Here is a 13,410-nt window from a genome sequence, read left to right on the forward strand (position 1 = left end):
AACCACTCCGGAACTGGTTGGCTGTCGAAGGCTCCACGGAGCTGACCTTAGGAAATGGTAGCACCGGCTTCGCGATGCTGATCCACCACCAGAAGTCTCGTGCACGATGCACGGTTCACCCGGAACGCAGTGGTGAACGATCGATTAATTTCTACCTCCACCTCCGCACGCCAGTTCCATCAGGCCACGGTCTCTCGCCGAGACTCTCGCGCACAGCTCCGGTGATCCGGTGTGTGGTTAAATGTAGTTTCGCACACCGCGCCGCCGACCAAAGAAAGTGATAAACGCGCAGTGGTGCGGCCTGGGGTGCCATAAAAACAGGTATCTGGTCGAGGCCGTGCCCCGGATGCAATTGCATTGGACGCTTCGAAGCACACGGAGTATTGGGGAATGCGAAGAAGCTGGTGAGGCGGTTTGCGTGACCAATTCGCTTCGAAGCCCGGCCGAATGATGTGTCATTGGGAGAGTGTGCCCGAGAGGGGTTGCTACAGGCTCTGTACTATTCAGTACGGCTGCCGCTGTTACTCACAGCAGTTACAAAACGAATGAAGATGGGATCAGTGTCCATCGTAAACAAAAACAAAACACCAACATAAATGTAGCTTTCGTAACATGAGATACATTCACCGGTTAACACAACGGTTATGGAAACGTAATGTTCATTGCTCGTCTTCGATTAGACGTTATTGTTAAAAATCAATTTTACGTGCAGCTGTTGCGTAATGAGCTGATTTCATTTTTTTTTTAAACTACGATTTGGAGTATATCTCATAGAAAACCTAATTGAAGAAGACTTCGAAGATAACATTTTCCTTATTCAGCTGTTCAAATTAAAACAACCCAAATTTTGAGATTTGGGTTAGAATATTTAAATACATATATTTACTGAATTTTAAGGAAACGTTTTAATTTTATTGACGCTAGAGCTTCCATTTCTCGCTTGCAAGTCGTATTGACTGATCGTGTACCTTCCAACCCGACTATAAATGTTTATGTTTTGCGTATGGTTCTTTTCTAGAAAAGAAATTTCTTTTAAATATTTTCTAGATATTTAGCCCTTAATGAGAAGGCATCAACGAAGAACCTCGTCCGGGAAGAATAAAAACAAGAAGAATATTTTACTAGAAGTGCATTAACAAATCAAGCAAATCAGTATCATTTGACAAAAATTTCAAAGCAATTTTTTACTTAAAAACCCAAAGTTTTTTGCATGAAACTTTTACTAATGATTATTATATAAAAACACATTATAAGAAAAGGAAAAAAACACACATTAGTCTAACATTTATACTCCCAATACAGTTAAAGTGGTGGAGCCAATGGAAGTGGAAAACCTGTTTCGAAACCAAATTGAACATCCCATCAATTGCAATCGGACAAGCACAATAGATAAACAACACTTAACCTTTGCTCACGGGAATGCATCGTGCAAAACCATCGGCGATTGGTTGTCACTGGCCGGAAAAAGAAAGCCACTCGCAGGCACGAAACACCGATGCGTGATGTTTGCCATTCGAAACAGGGAAATCGCAAAGGATCTTGTTTGGTAGTGCTTCCTGATTCGGCAGATGCAATAACAGCATCGCCGGAACCTAAAATCGTGATGAAATGGCAAAATTCATGACGGACCCGGCGAGGATCGTGCAATTTTTATTGCTCTGCCTTTCGTACGATACCAGTTTTTCTTAGTTCAACATAGGGAAAAGGCAGGCGGAGAAGAAAACCGGCAATCTTCGTCATCTCTGCCGCACCTGCGTCTATGGAAAATGCGTCCCACGGCGCGTCCGGCTGTCGGTGGAACCTGTTCGATGGGGCATGCATTTCATTTCACGATAGCCAATGTGGGAACACGGGCGAGGAAAACCCATCGCCAACACCCATGATGGTTGTCCACCACGCATGTTGACCGCCCGGCCCCGCTTCGTACCCTGGCGGTTTAAGATGGATGGTGCAAGAAATTTTTACGACATCTTCCCAAGCTTCTTCGTCACCTCTCGCCAACCCGAAGCGAGCATCGAGCGTTACGTACGCAAACGAAGGAAATGCGTTCCAACTGATTATCCTCACCCATCGCTTTGGCATTGGCTTCGGGATGGAAGGCGAAAATTGTTTATCACCACCAACGGCCACACGGTCCCTAAGTACGTCCGCAATCGGATGGAATTGATTATACCCACTCACGACGATCGGGGGCCGAACCGGCCAGCATTTCCCATCGTAGCACTCGAAACCTGTTGTTGTTGGGTTCACTTCCGGGAAAATCGTTTCAAGCCGCGCCACGGGCGGCCGATTAATGTTTTATCATTTACGCCCGTGTAAAACGCGCGCGTCCGACGGTTATTATTTAAAAGCGCGAGATGACGTGATTGAACCACGGTTATTTTCGATCGACCCACGCTCGGGCCGTGTGTGTGTGTATGGCGGCTGTTGGGGTTTGGGACAAAATTTTGAAGAGTGATGAAAGTAATAAACGCTCAGCGTTGGCGTTTTTAAGTCTGTCGGCACGTAAATCCATCCCGAAATCACACGCACACAAAACAGTGGTCGGCCGACCGAGAGCAAGAACGGGTAGAAGAAAAATCACAACGCAACCGGCGGGGCGGAGAAAAAGACAAATCCAACCAATTCGGAAGTCCACCGACCGTCCAAAGATGACAGCCAGAAGACCATCAACAGGCTAGCCGGGGAAGAAAACGACTCAATCCGCCAAAACCTGTTGGTACCATCAATCTTCCGCCGGTTGGACATCGGTGTGGGCCCTGGCCCCTCGTGCGCGGCGGAGGAAACCCGGTGTCCCCACAACTGGTTGAATGGTGCTTATTTTTAATCCCTACCAAGTGCGTTGCTACATCAAACCGCCAGGTTATGTGTTATTTTTCCTTCATGTTTGCGGGTTTCCTAAGCCCAGAACGGGACGGTCTTTCCTCACTATTCCTTGTGGTTCGCTTATCTTACGCATATGTTCGTGCGTTAACCAAGCGGTGTCACTGATCTCGTGATCTTCGCTGGCAGGTCTAAGGGAAAAGGGAAGATGGCATCACCGTTCCCTTGTTGTTTCTCGGGGAAATTGTTTGTTTCAGCTTCGGTAGGCCACAAGCAGACACGAGTAAGGATATCAGAATGTCAAACAAGGCTGCCAAGGAAACCTGTTCAATGTTGTTTCTGTATGTTTGTCTGTACTTTTAAGTAGTTAATTGATCTTTTGCATACTTTTCCAATGTATGTTCATTGTTTAAGTATGCTTTATTCTTGTATGTTAAATTTATTGGTATTTTATTACTAGTATCAGTTCTGTAAAATATAACTTCCTTGTTCATTCCTCGACATTTTAACTATCGATGATGTGCTGGTCGGCAAATGTATATCTCATTTGAACAAAATGGGTATTCCCAGTATAGAGAATACAGTATGGACTATAATGATTCCCAGCTTATGATCTTTTTAACGTCCCCGCATTGGTAATTCGCACCGACGCGTGAAGATATTGCAGTACTTGTAGCATCCACTTTAAAAGCAACTGAAAATGTCCATTCCTTTAAATGTTTTCAAACTGTAGTAAGAGATCCATTTAGTATAGGTGCAAAGTTTTTTGCATTTAGACTTGATGCTTTCACTGTGATCGCTGCAAAGGTTCATAGATTTGTATCGAGTTTCGATCAAAATATTGCCCAAGATAGATTTTAAGATAGTAAAACTAAAATATTATTGCACTGTCATACCAAAAGCAAAATAACGTGTTCGGTAAGTCAAATTAATTTCTTTAACCTGGTTGATTTATTTTCTAAAAACCGAACAATTTCAATTACTAAATAGTAGACATGCAGCGCCAGGATTTGGCCAGGTAGTAGCGCCAGGATTTGGCTAACACCATCAAAACAAATCTATTGATGATAGTGGGAATTTCGAAGATCACTACCTATTTCATGGTGAAGCACTTAATGAAATATTAACAGAACATCGATCATATCATAATTTTGACTAAAATGTAAAAAACATTTTATATTTGACTATGATAGACTTTTTTTAATACATCCATCCCGCACTATTAAAATATAGAAAAAAATAATAATATCCCCCATAGATTTGCTATGAATTAGTGAGACGTTAAAAAATAAAACTTGAATGTTGCGGTATTTTTCGTGCAAGAACCAAAAATCTAAATTATTCGCTTATAAGATACATCACTGAAACAGGTTCCACTTATATTCATCTTTAAATCTCTCTAGCAATACCTTTCCGGTTCACACTTCACTGCCGGACATAAACACTTGATCATGCGTTAACCTGCTGTACGACTCAGAGTAGAGCAACAAGTCCCAATATAATACGATTAATCGGCCTACCTGAATGCTCGCAGTAAACCGCAGTAATCACTGAACTGAACAATAATTTACTAGCACGTGCCGGACAGGTGGGCGCAACTAACCATTCATCTATTCATGGAAGGTGTTCAGTGATCTAGCGGTAGTGTACGGCATCGATGGCAAGGGAACTAAAAACCCTTCCATAAAGGACAAAACGTTTCACAATCGATCAACAGTTCCGTGGGCCGAACTGTTCATTGCCTTATGGATATTTTGCGGACGAATGATTCATTTCGGTGCATTCTCTCCCACACAAAGAGTATGATAATTTAAGGTGAATAAAAGTCACCGTCATTGTGTCACACATTCTGCGCCATATTGTCGGCATCGGGTTGACACAGATGCATCAGACACATCTCGGAACGCGGGAAAAGATGACAAATTATTATGGTGAACAAAAAAAAAAGCCGAAACACAGCTAACCCAGTGAATTATTGCAATGTAACCGAACGCCAACGGAGACACGGTCAAGAAAGCAATGGCCGCGGCTAGAACAGATTCCGAATCGTTTCGCGTGACTCGTCTTACCTTAATTAGCTTTGGCTTGAGCAATACATTCAACTTAAAACATTCCTTCCCGTTCCTACGAATCAAAACAACAGTGCACTCTTACTGAGGGCCAATAACCACTGACTACCATCTGCCCATCTGTGTGCCACAAACAAGCGAACTACGTTCGGATCTGCATTCCGGAGACATGTATCTTGACAGCTGCAAAGCTGTCGGTTATCTCGTGCAAAGATAAACAAACTATCCAAGGTAGGTCGAACATTTAAGCCACAGGATCTTTGAGCTGACTTGTAAAATCAACAAGAGGTACCATGAGGCTTTGTTTTACATCCCTATATTTAAACGGGGGATGTTTTCTAGAATTCCTCTAGAATAGTTTCGAATGATAACGCCACGTGGAGATATACACGTGATGCTATTATGATACAACAGCTCGAAATGCATCAAGTAAAAATTAATAAGATAAATTAAAGTACGGACTTTCCAATATCTACAACACAATCTAAAGAATTCATCGTACAGATGAACTCACCTACAATAGAGGTGCGCTGATTTATACTGTGCAGCATCCGGCCAAAAGCTAACTACCCCTGCTTCAAACCTCGCTGCTAGTCGTACATCATGGCTACTAAAGTCAACTGTCAAACAGCAAGCAGCCGTTGGGCAGCCATTTTCCAAACATCCATCCGTCGCAACCACTTGTCATCGACTATCTGCCGGTGCGGAACGGATGAGCTTTGCTGCGCGACAGGTTTCGGGAAAAATTATGAAATTAATAACTTTTCTTCCGTCTGTGTTTACTTTTTCTTCCATCATGGATTGAAGTTTTCTCCTTCTTCGTTTATTAGCTCGTAACACGCGCATCTGCCCAACAGCAACCCGGTCCGATTCGTCGGTGTTGACTTTTTCCACCGTGCATATGGGAGCACGTCGGACAGACGTCTTCTGCCCGAACCTCGGTGAAATGTGCTAAATATAGCGACTTCCCGAAGTGTTTGACTACTCGTGACTCTTGCGACGGTGGTGGTGATGGTGTTGTAATGATAATGGTGGCCGCCAGCGGGATCCATCTTGCTAGCGACGATCAGCTTCGCTCGCTCTAGCCGTCGACGCACGATCACTTTCGCCTTCGCACTAAGCTCTACTCAACGATGCCTCAGGGTGTTATTTGCAAACCCTCGCCAGTCACTTTGGCACGATGGTCACTAAACTGTGACAACGCACCGCCCAACGGTTTCGACTATACGCTTGTACGTTGATTCTGGTATCACAATCCTACCGAGGACGTTCGATCATGGGAACGGTATTGAATCGTTCGGTACCTAATCGGTGAGATCGTAAGGTCCAATCAACCTTGGCATTAAAATGCTTTCACCGCAAACGCCGCTTCTCATTCGGGGAACCACTTTTACTCTACTCTAGATGGCATGCGCTCTGAAGGTTTGCCTCAAGAAGTACCTGAGGTCAGTAAATACTATACTATCGCTGAATTGGCTGCCAAATAATGTCTTACCTTGATCTGTCCATGTTGATGTGTTCTGTTGCTGTTGCTCGTTTCGCTACCGAATTTTCTTGAATCGACGTCGATACAGCTTCTCAATAATTGTCAAGATCCTTATTCCACAGGACTTTTTGTAGGCTTTCGGTTAGCGATCCAAACCAAAAAGGAAATCGCTCGCGGGTAGCACGCACGAACACACTTAACCCTCTCTCTCTCTCGCTCTCTCCCTCTATGTCACTGTCAGTGATCGAGCACCATCCAATTTAACTAAACAAAATTTGCACACGGTTTTGCGATTCCGGGCGAAAGGAAAACACCACCTTCCAAACCACCACGAACAAAATTAACAAACCAACAACAAAATAAACTCCAACAACCAACTGTCGATCACGGGTTCGGCATGCACTAACTGCACTGTTACTAGCTATTACTACTACGGTTTCGTTTCGTTTCGTTTCGACGACTGTTTAGCGGTGCGAAGAATTTATTTTAGCTTACTTTTCCTTCCTTGCGGGCTTTGCAATCACCACCGACTGACGATTGTAATTTTCATCTGGGAAACTCTCAGGAGGACACGGAAAACTTTCTGCCAGGCGCACGTTGTTTCATGTCGGGCTTCAATTATTTTTACGACTCACAAATTAACACTACTTGCGATTGCCATTGGAAATTTACAAAATACTTTGGCTGTGAAACTGCACTGAGGCTGCGGGCGCGTTGTTGGAGTAGAAACTATATTTACACGCAGGCTTGGGGTACCATCATTGAAGAAAAACGATGGCACGAGATTATTTTAACGGCACCACAGTTCCTAATATTCGACGAACAGGTTGTTCATGCCACACTCTATAAAACTATGGATTAAAAGAAACCCTCAACTGGCCACTAGCTAATGTGTTTGCGTTGAGAAAAATTCGTTGTTCTATCAGTCACAGAGCTTAGAAGTTACGCGTTCCATCGTCCGACTCACACTGGCCAGCCTGCCGACAGTTGCCGATCGCAACGGGATCGGGCGGCCGCGACACCAACCTGATCGTGGGTTTTTTTCGGTTTTCCCAACCAACCCCGAACCCTCCCCGTGTCCCGTTTGGCCCGTGGCGCTCGGTCGGTTTGGTACACTACCACACAACGCGTGCTACGATCACATCTACTAAAGAATGCCACTAACCGTTTCGGTCTCACGAACTGATGTTTTCCCCTCGATGCACCGTTTTTCCCTGCTCTTCCAACCCGCTCGGGGAAGGTAAAGTAAGATAGTTTTGGTTGCCCTGCTCCCCGGTCCTTCCACAACCCCCGCGATATCCCTCACCAACCCCCTATCCACCGACCGATCCGAGCATTGACACGACGGGGCCGATTTCGCCAGGCGAAAAACATGCTCCCTTTTCTGCGTGCGCTTGGAAAAGGGCGAGGTATTGCACCGCTTCTCTCCCCCGCCAAACCTCTCCCGGTCCCAGCAGGGGTGATTCGTGGCATTGATCCTATTTTAGAATCTTTTACAGCAAAAGGTAAACGGTAAAGCAACGTCCTCAACATGTTGGTCGGATGTTGGTTTTGCGATGGTGGCGGTGGAAAAACTTCGCCCGTGGAAAAGCCGATTTCAACGCGACCCGACGGAAGAGACGACCGAGGGGGATGGATTTTGGCAGGAGGAATGACGAGAATTATATTTTTGGCCAGTCGGAAAACCCGCACGCACACAAGCACACACACACACCGTACCGGTTCGGGTGTCTTTATGGGTGGCGTAGTGGTAGAAAGTGAAAATCACGAACCGGTCGGAAAAGTTGAGGTGCTTCCTTTAGCCGTGGTGCGTCTAAGGCAGTCACACTGGCGCACCAACTGGGCGCTGGGCGTTTGCGCACCCCCACATCCTGCCCACTATGTTTCCCGCCGGTGCTTTTTCTTTTTCGTTGTACGCATCCTGCGCATAGCCAAACGCTTCCGCGCAATCTGCGTGCAACCAGTTGGTGTTAAGTTTCTTCGTTTTTTTTTTGCTGACTTCGTATGTTTCCAAAAGAAAAAGGACAAAATGCCAGAATTTCCAGAAAACGCAACACTTTACGACGGAATCAATTCGCCAAACGATTCCAATTCGGTGGACCGCGATGCTGACCTTCGGTTTGCCAAACTGGTACTCCCCCACATCGGTTCTCTAATTTCATCTGACCCCTTGCTACCGTCAACCCATCCCCCTGACAGTCCAGATCCTCCCCGAACCCGATCAAACTCTTGCCGAGCGTGAGCGCACCGCGTGCAATTAATTGATGGTTCTAAGCTCCCAAAAAATAAAAACAAAGTTACTGAAAATCGCGGAAAACTCGGTGGCCAAGATGTAGCTATTAAAACCGACAAAAAGTGAACGCGCAGCACGCACGATCGCGCGTGTGTGTGTGTGTGTGTGTTTGTGCTGTTTGTGTCGCTCTGCCTTCCAAGCGCGTTGAGGAGATTTATCTACGAACGGGAACGGTACGCACGCACTGTGGGTGTTTTCAGGGTGTTGCAGATTTATTTGTTGCGGGTGTAAACTTTGTTTCTTCTTGTGCATTTTCATTTTCCCGTTCACTTTTTTGTTTGTTTAGGCCGTATGCTACACTACATTGTACACTACCCCCCGACACGAGCAACCACGATGCTGCTTTCTTTTATTGTTCTTCGAAACCTGATCAGTAACCTAACGGTTTAACAGTGCAGAACTTGAGAAAGTGAAGCGATCATGGGATTTTTTGTATAATTGATCAGTTTCAAAAAATTTGTAGTTAAATTTTTCATATTATACATTTGATAAAATAATGTATTATTTTAAAATAGAATTTTAAATAGTATTTTTAACTACATCCACATTTTTAAAATCTCATAAAAACCAATCCATTCAATTACGATGAATGAATCCATTCAATTACGACGGATTAAATAGTAAAACTTTAGCCAAAATTTAAAAACAAATTATAATATCATTAAACTTCTCATAGAAAATAATGTAACGACACCTAAGCTCCTAAGCAGCGGATAAAAATATCGGAAAGAAGCCACCACCCTTGGGGGCTTAGGAGAACCCGATTGTTTGCGGTTTTCAAATGCAACCAAACCGAAGCTAACATAAACGTGATGCTAGAAAATAAAACAAATCGAGGGAATAAAAACAATCTGCCCCTTGGGTGTAGCTTGAATGTTTCGTGTTGGGTTTCCCGCGTCTAATAAATGCTTCCGTTCTCTTATTTAAGCCACAGGTCAACGTCCTTGCATGGTGGATGACTAAACAATTCGATTTTGCCAATATATATTTTTAAACGTCATAGAACCAATGCGGTTAGGACTATAGCAATCTTCTAAAAGAAACCAGAAAATCATACTATATCATTTTGTATGCCATTATTTTCTCGTTTTGCTTATTTTTTCTTTCTTGTTTTGTACATTGTTTGATCAACATAAATTAAACAATTTATGTATTTGTATTTGTATTTGTAGAACTGTGAACTATTCTGGAGTACTTTCTTTAAACGATGAATGGATAGTCTGTAATCACTACCGCACGATCGTTTTAGATAAGATAAATGAAAACAAAACGCGCAACAGCCGGCAAATAATCAGGTTTCTGGTCCCTGCGCCGGCATACCACGTGTGATGTGAGCATGCGAATAGAATAATTTATGTCACGGAAAGATTATGTCTATTAAGTGAAGGTATTTTTGGTAACATTGTCACCATTATCACAATTCTCGTCCGTCCTGTACAGAATTACTGCTTCCTATGGGTGGCACAGGCACATCCTTGTAACAATAAAATGCTAAGAAATGGAAATGTTTTTCAACGCAAACACACAATTATTGTGACCACAACAGTTATATTCAGGGACACATTCCCACCCGGGATCATTGCAAATCAATTGAAAGTTAGAGTATTTCACACGAGCTGACTCCATTATTTTAAAAAACTTCTAATGATTGACTTGTTAATATTAACCGTCCGATCACTAACCAAAGTTTCACCCTTCGTCTCATAACCGGGTACCCGGGTACCCACCAGATGCGTGCTACAAAGTTGAGCGGCTTTTGTGTAAGCATCGTCAAATTTCAACAGGCAATCGAATTTGGTATTAAATGCGAAGAATGCTTTAGTACTAGATAGTTTTACATGACTAAATTTGTTTACTATATCCTCTTTGATTTGCCATTCCGGAATTTCTCTTGCTAGAACAAAAAGGCGGGAAAAATAAGACTTCACTGATCCGCTGTATGTCAAACGGGAATATAAAAAGGTGGGAAAAAATAAAAGTTGATCAAATTTGTAGTCCATCGAAACGTTAAACAAGTGTTTTTTGAGTAATGGCTAAAAATTAAAACACAACAGATTGTTGGTTCAACCCAATGAATAATACATCTAGCTACAAACGGTAAGGCGTTATTTCCCAGTTGTTTTCGAGGAAGCCACTTACTCATTCCAAAAGTTGAACAGGTTGATCAATTATTAATAAAAATTGACATTTTACAACAGAATCACCCGTTCACAAAGAGTGCATGTGAATGATGAATTCGTTACTGATTCAGAAGAATCTGATGAGTGTCGAAAAAAAGTAAATCTTCGAAGATTACTGGAATGCTATCCATTCTCGATACTTTCATATTATTTTTCACTCCACAAATGATCGATATCATAAAATTGAAGTGGAAAGAAATTAATTTGGAAGAAATGTATGCTTTCCAATGCACGCTTTTTTTGCTTATGTATGGGGGTCCGTAACAGCCGAGCGGTAGCGCCGGTTAGATCGTGCAGTAATATTCATCAATTAGTATAGTGACATAATGCGTTTTATGCGATTCGATGATGCGAATACTCATGCCCAGCGCATTGAAGATGACAAAGCTGCTCCGATACGCGATATTTGGGCTATGCTACATAGTAATTTGGCAAAAATTATAAACCATCGGAGTACTTAGCAGTCGGCGAGCAGCTTTTCCCGTACCGTGGACGAACCAGGTTTACACAATACAAATTTTACAAACCAGCCAAATATGGGATTAAAGTCTGGTGGATTTGCGGCGCTGTGAATTCGTATCCTCTCACTGGCTAGATTTACACTGGGAAATCGAAAGCTGGCCGTGGGAAGAACGTTGGGAAGAGAATCGTTAAGGAATTAGTCGCTTCTTATAAAGGATCTGGCAGAAACGAAACAACGGATTTTGTTTTACTTCGTTGCCATAAGCCAAATGTTTAATGTCCTGGACCCTGACAATTGTTGGTACTTTGAAAAAAATAAACCATTTATACCACCTGCCATGATAGGTTTGAAACAACGTGAAGAATTATCTACATTGTTCGGCTTCCATGTAAAATTAACCATGTGCAGCTACATGCCAAAAAAGAAAAAACCGTGATTATGCTACCCTCAATGCATCTCGAAGCGAAAATTGGTGATGGAGAATAGAAAAAACTAGAAATTGTTGAATAACTGGACAAAAGTTGGAGTGGACACCATGGACAGTATGTTTGGTAGATATACTACAAAAAGATCTACTCAAAGGTGGCCTTTATCATTTTTTTTTAAATCTCTCAGATGTCGCTTGCCTTGCATCTTATGTATTATATTACATTATTTATTTATTATTTTTATTTATATTTATTAAACAACAAATCAACAGAGCAGTGCATATGAGCAGTGCTCAATTTTTTTTTGCGTACGTATATGTGGAATAAAATGTTTTATAGTATAAAAAATATATTATATCTACTTATGCACTGTTTATAATTAAAATTGCTAAAAGTCCTGAAATACAATACAATGTATTATATTTGATGTGTTCAGAAGACAAATACAGGCATTCCTGGATAAACGGTATATTATTGTCCATAAACCAAGCATTCATACCTAAGTGATGTGATGGGTACCCGGGTACCCGGTTATTGTATGGAGGAAGTTTTGTTTAATCACTTACAACTATTATTGAGTTATTAAATGCTATGCACGTAGTTGCAAATGTGGTGCAAAAAACCTTCATTTCTGGGGATCTAAAGTGGCGTAAAACAATTCGAAAGAAAAGTTACAAAATTCTGCCACGGAAACTGAAATGGGTACCCGGGTACCCGGTTATTGATCGGACGGTTAATACATTATTGATTGATGTCCACCAAGAAAATACTCAACATGTTATCCAAAATTGATATCATCTTCATTCAAAAATCTGAGTTAAGAATGGTGTAGTATTGATTTTGTAATAAAAGCAGTAAAAATAAGAAGTTAGGAGTGATACTTATTCAGCATCGATTTACGTCAAATCTGCGCTTTAGTATTGCATCAATAACGTTTTGTTTCTCGGGTTTTCTTTTCTATCCACCCAGTTTTCATGTACAAATTTTAGTGTTTCGCTTAACGCTGCTGATTTGTTTTCTGTTACATCTTTTCAAATATGAGTAACAAACACGATTTCGAAACTAACTAAAGTTGCACCAGAGCTTTAAGGATACTGCAAGCAAGAGCTTTCCGAAGTAGCTCAATCTGTCACAAAGGAAGCTTATCAGTTGTGGTGATGGGAACATCGCACTTTTTGTACCTCACACCAGATCAAGATCTTGCTCCCATCTACTGGTAGACTCAAACAATTCGAGTCGTTCCCCCTCTACGGTGCCTCGATTTGATCTGATTTGACTATTTGATAGTATTTAAAAAGCATAAAGTAAATAAGTATTATTTGAATTTTCACAGAGAAAAACCAAACTGCTTGTCTAGAATGAGTAGGAACTGGATTTACCGTTCCTGTGCTAGGAATCCGACGAGTTCGGCACGGAAATCTCACCACTCCAGGACATCCATGTATCCTTTGGTGCACGTTCCGTCACGCACACACTCGCTTCAGCCATCGCATTCTGCGAATATCAACACGGCGCTCGCTGCTCGCTGTCAGGAGCCTTTTGACAGCTCGCCCGTGTAGTTGGGCTGCAGGCACCGGAAAGGATACGAGGGGGAAGTGCCAGGAACCGCGGCTACGCAACTACGCACACCACCGGACCGCAGACCACGCGCACACACGTTCACGACTA

The sequence above is a fragment of the Anopheles ziemanni genome, chromosome 2, assembly GCF_943734765.1.
Source record: "Anopheles ziemanni chromosome 2, idAnoZiCoDA_A2_x.2, whole genome shotgun sequence".
Classification (NCBI taxonomy): Eukaryota; Metazoa; Arthropoda; class Insecta; order Diptera; family Culicidae; genus Anopheles; species Anopheles ziemanni.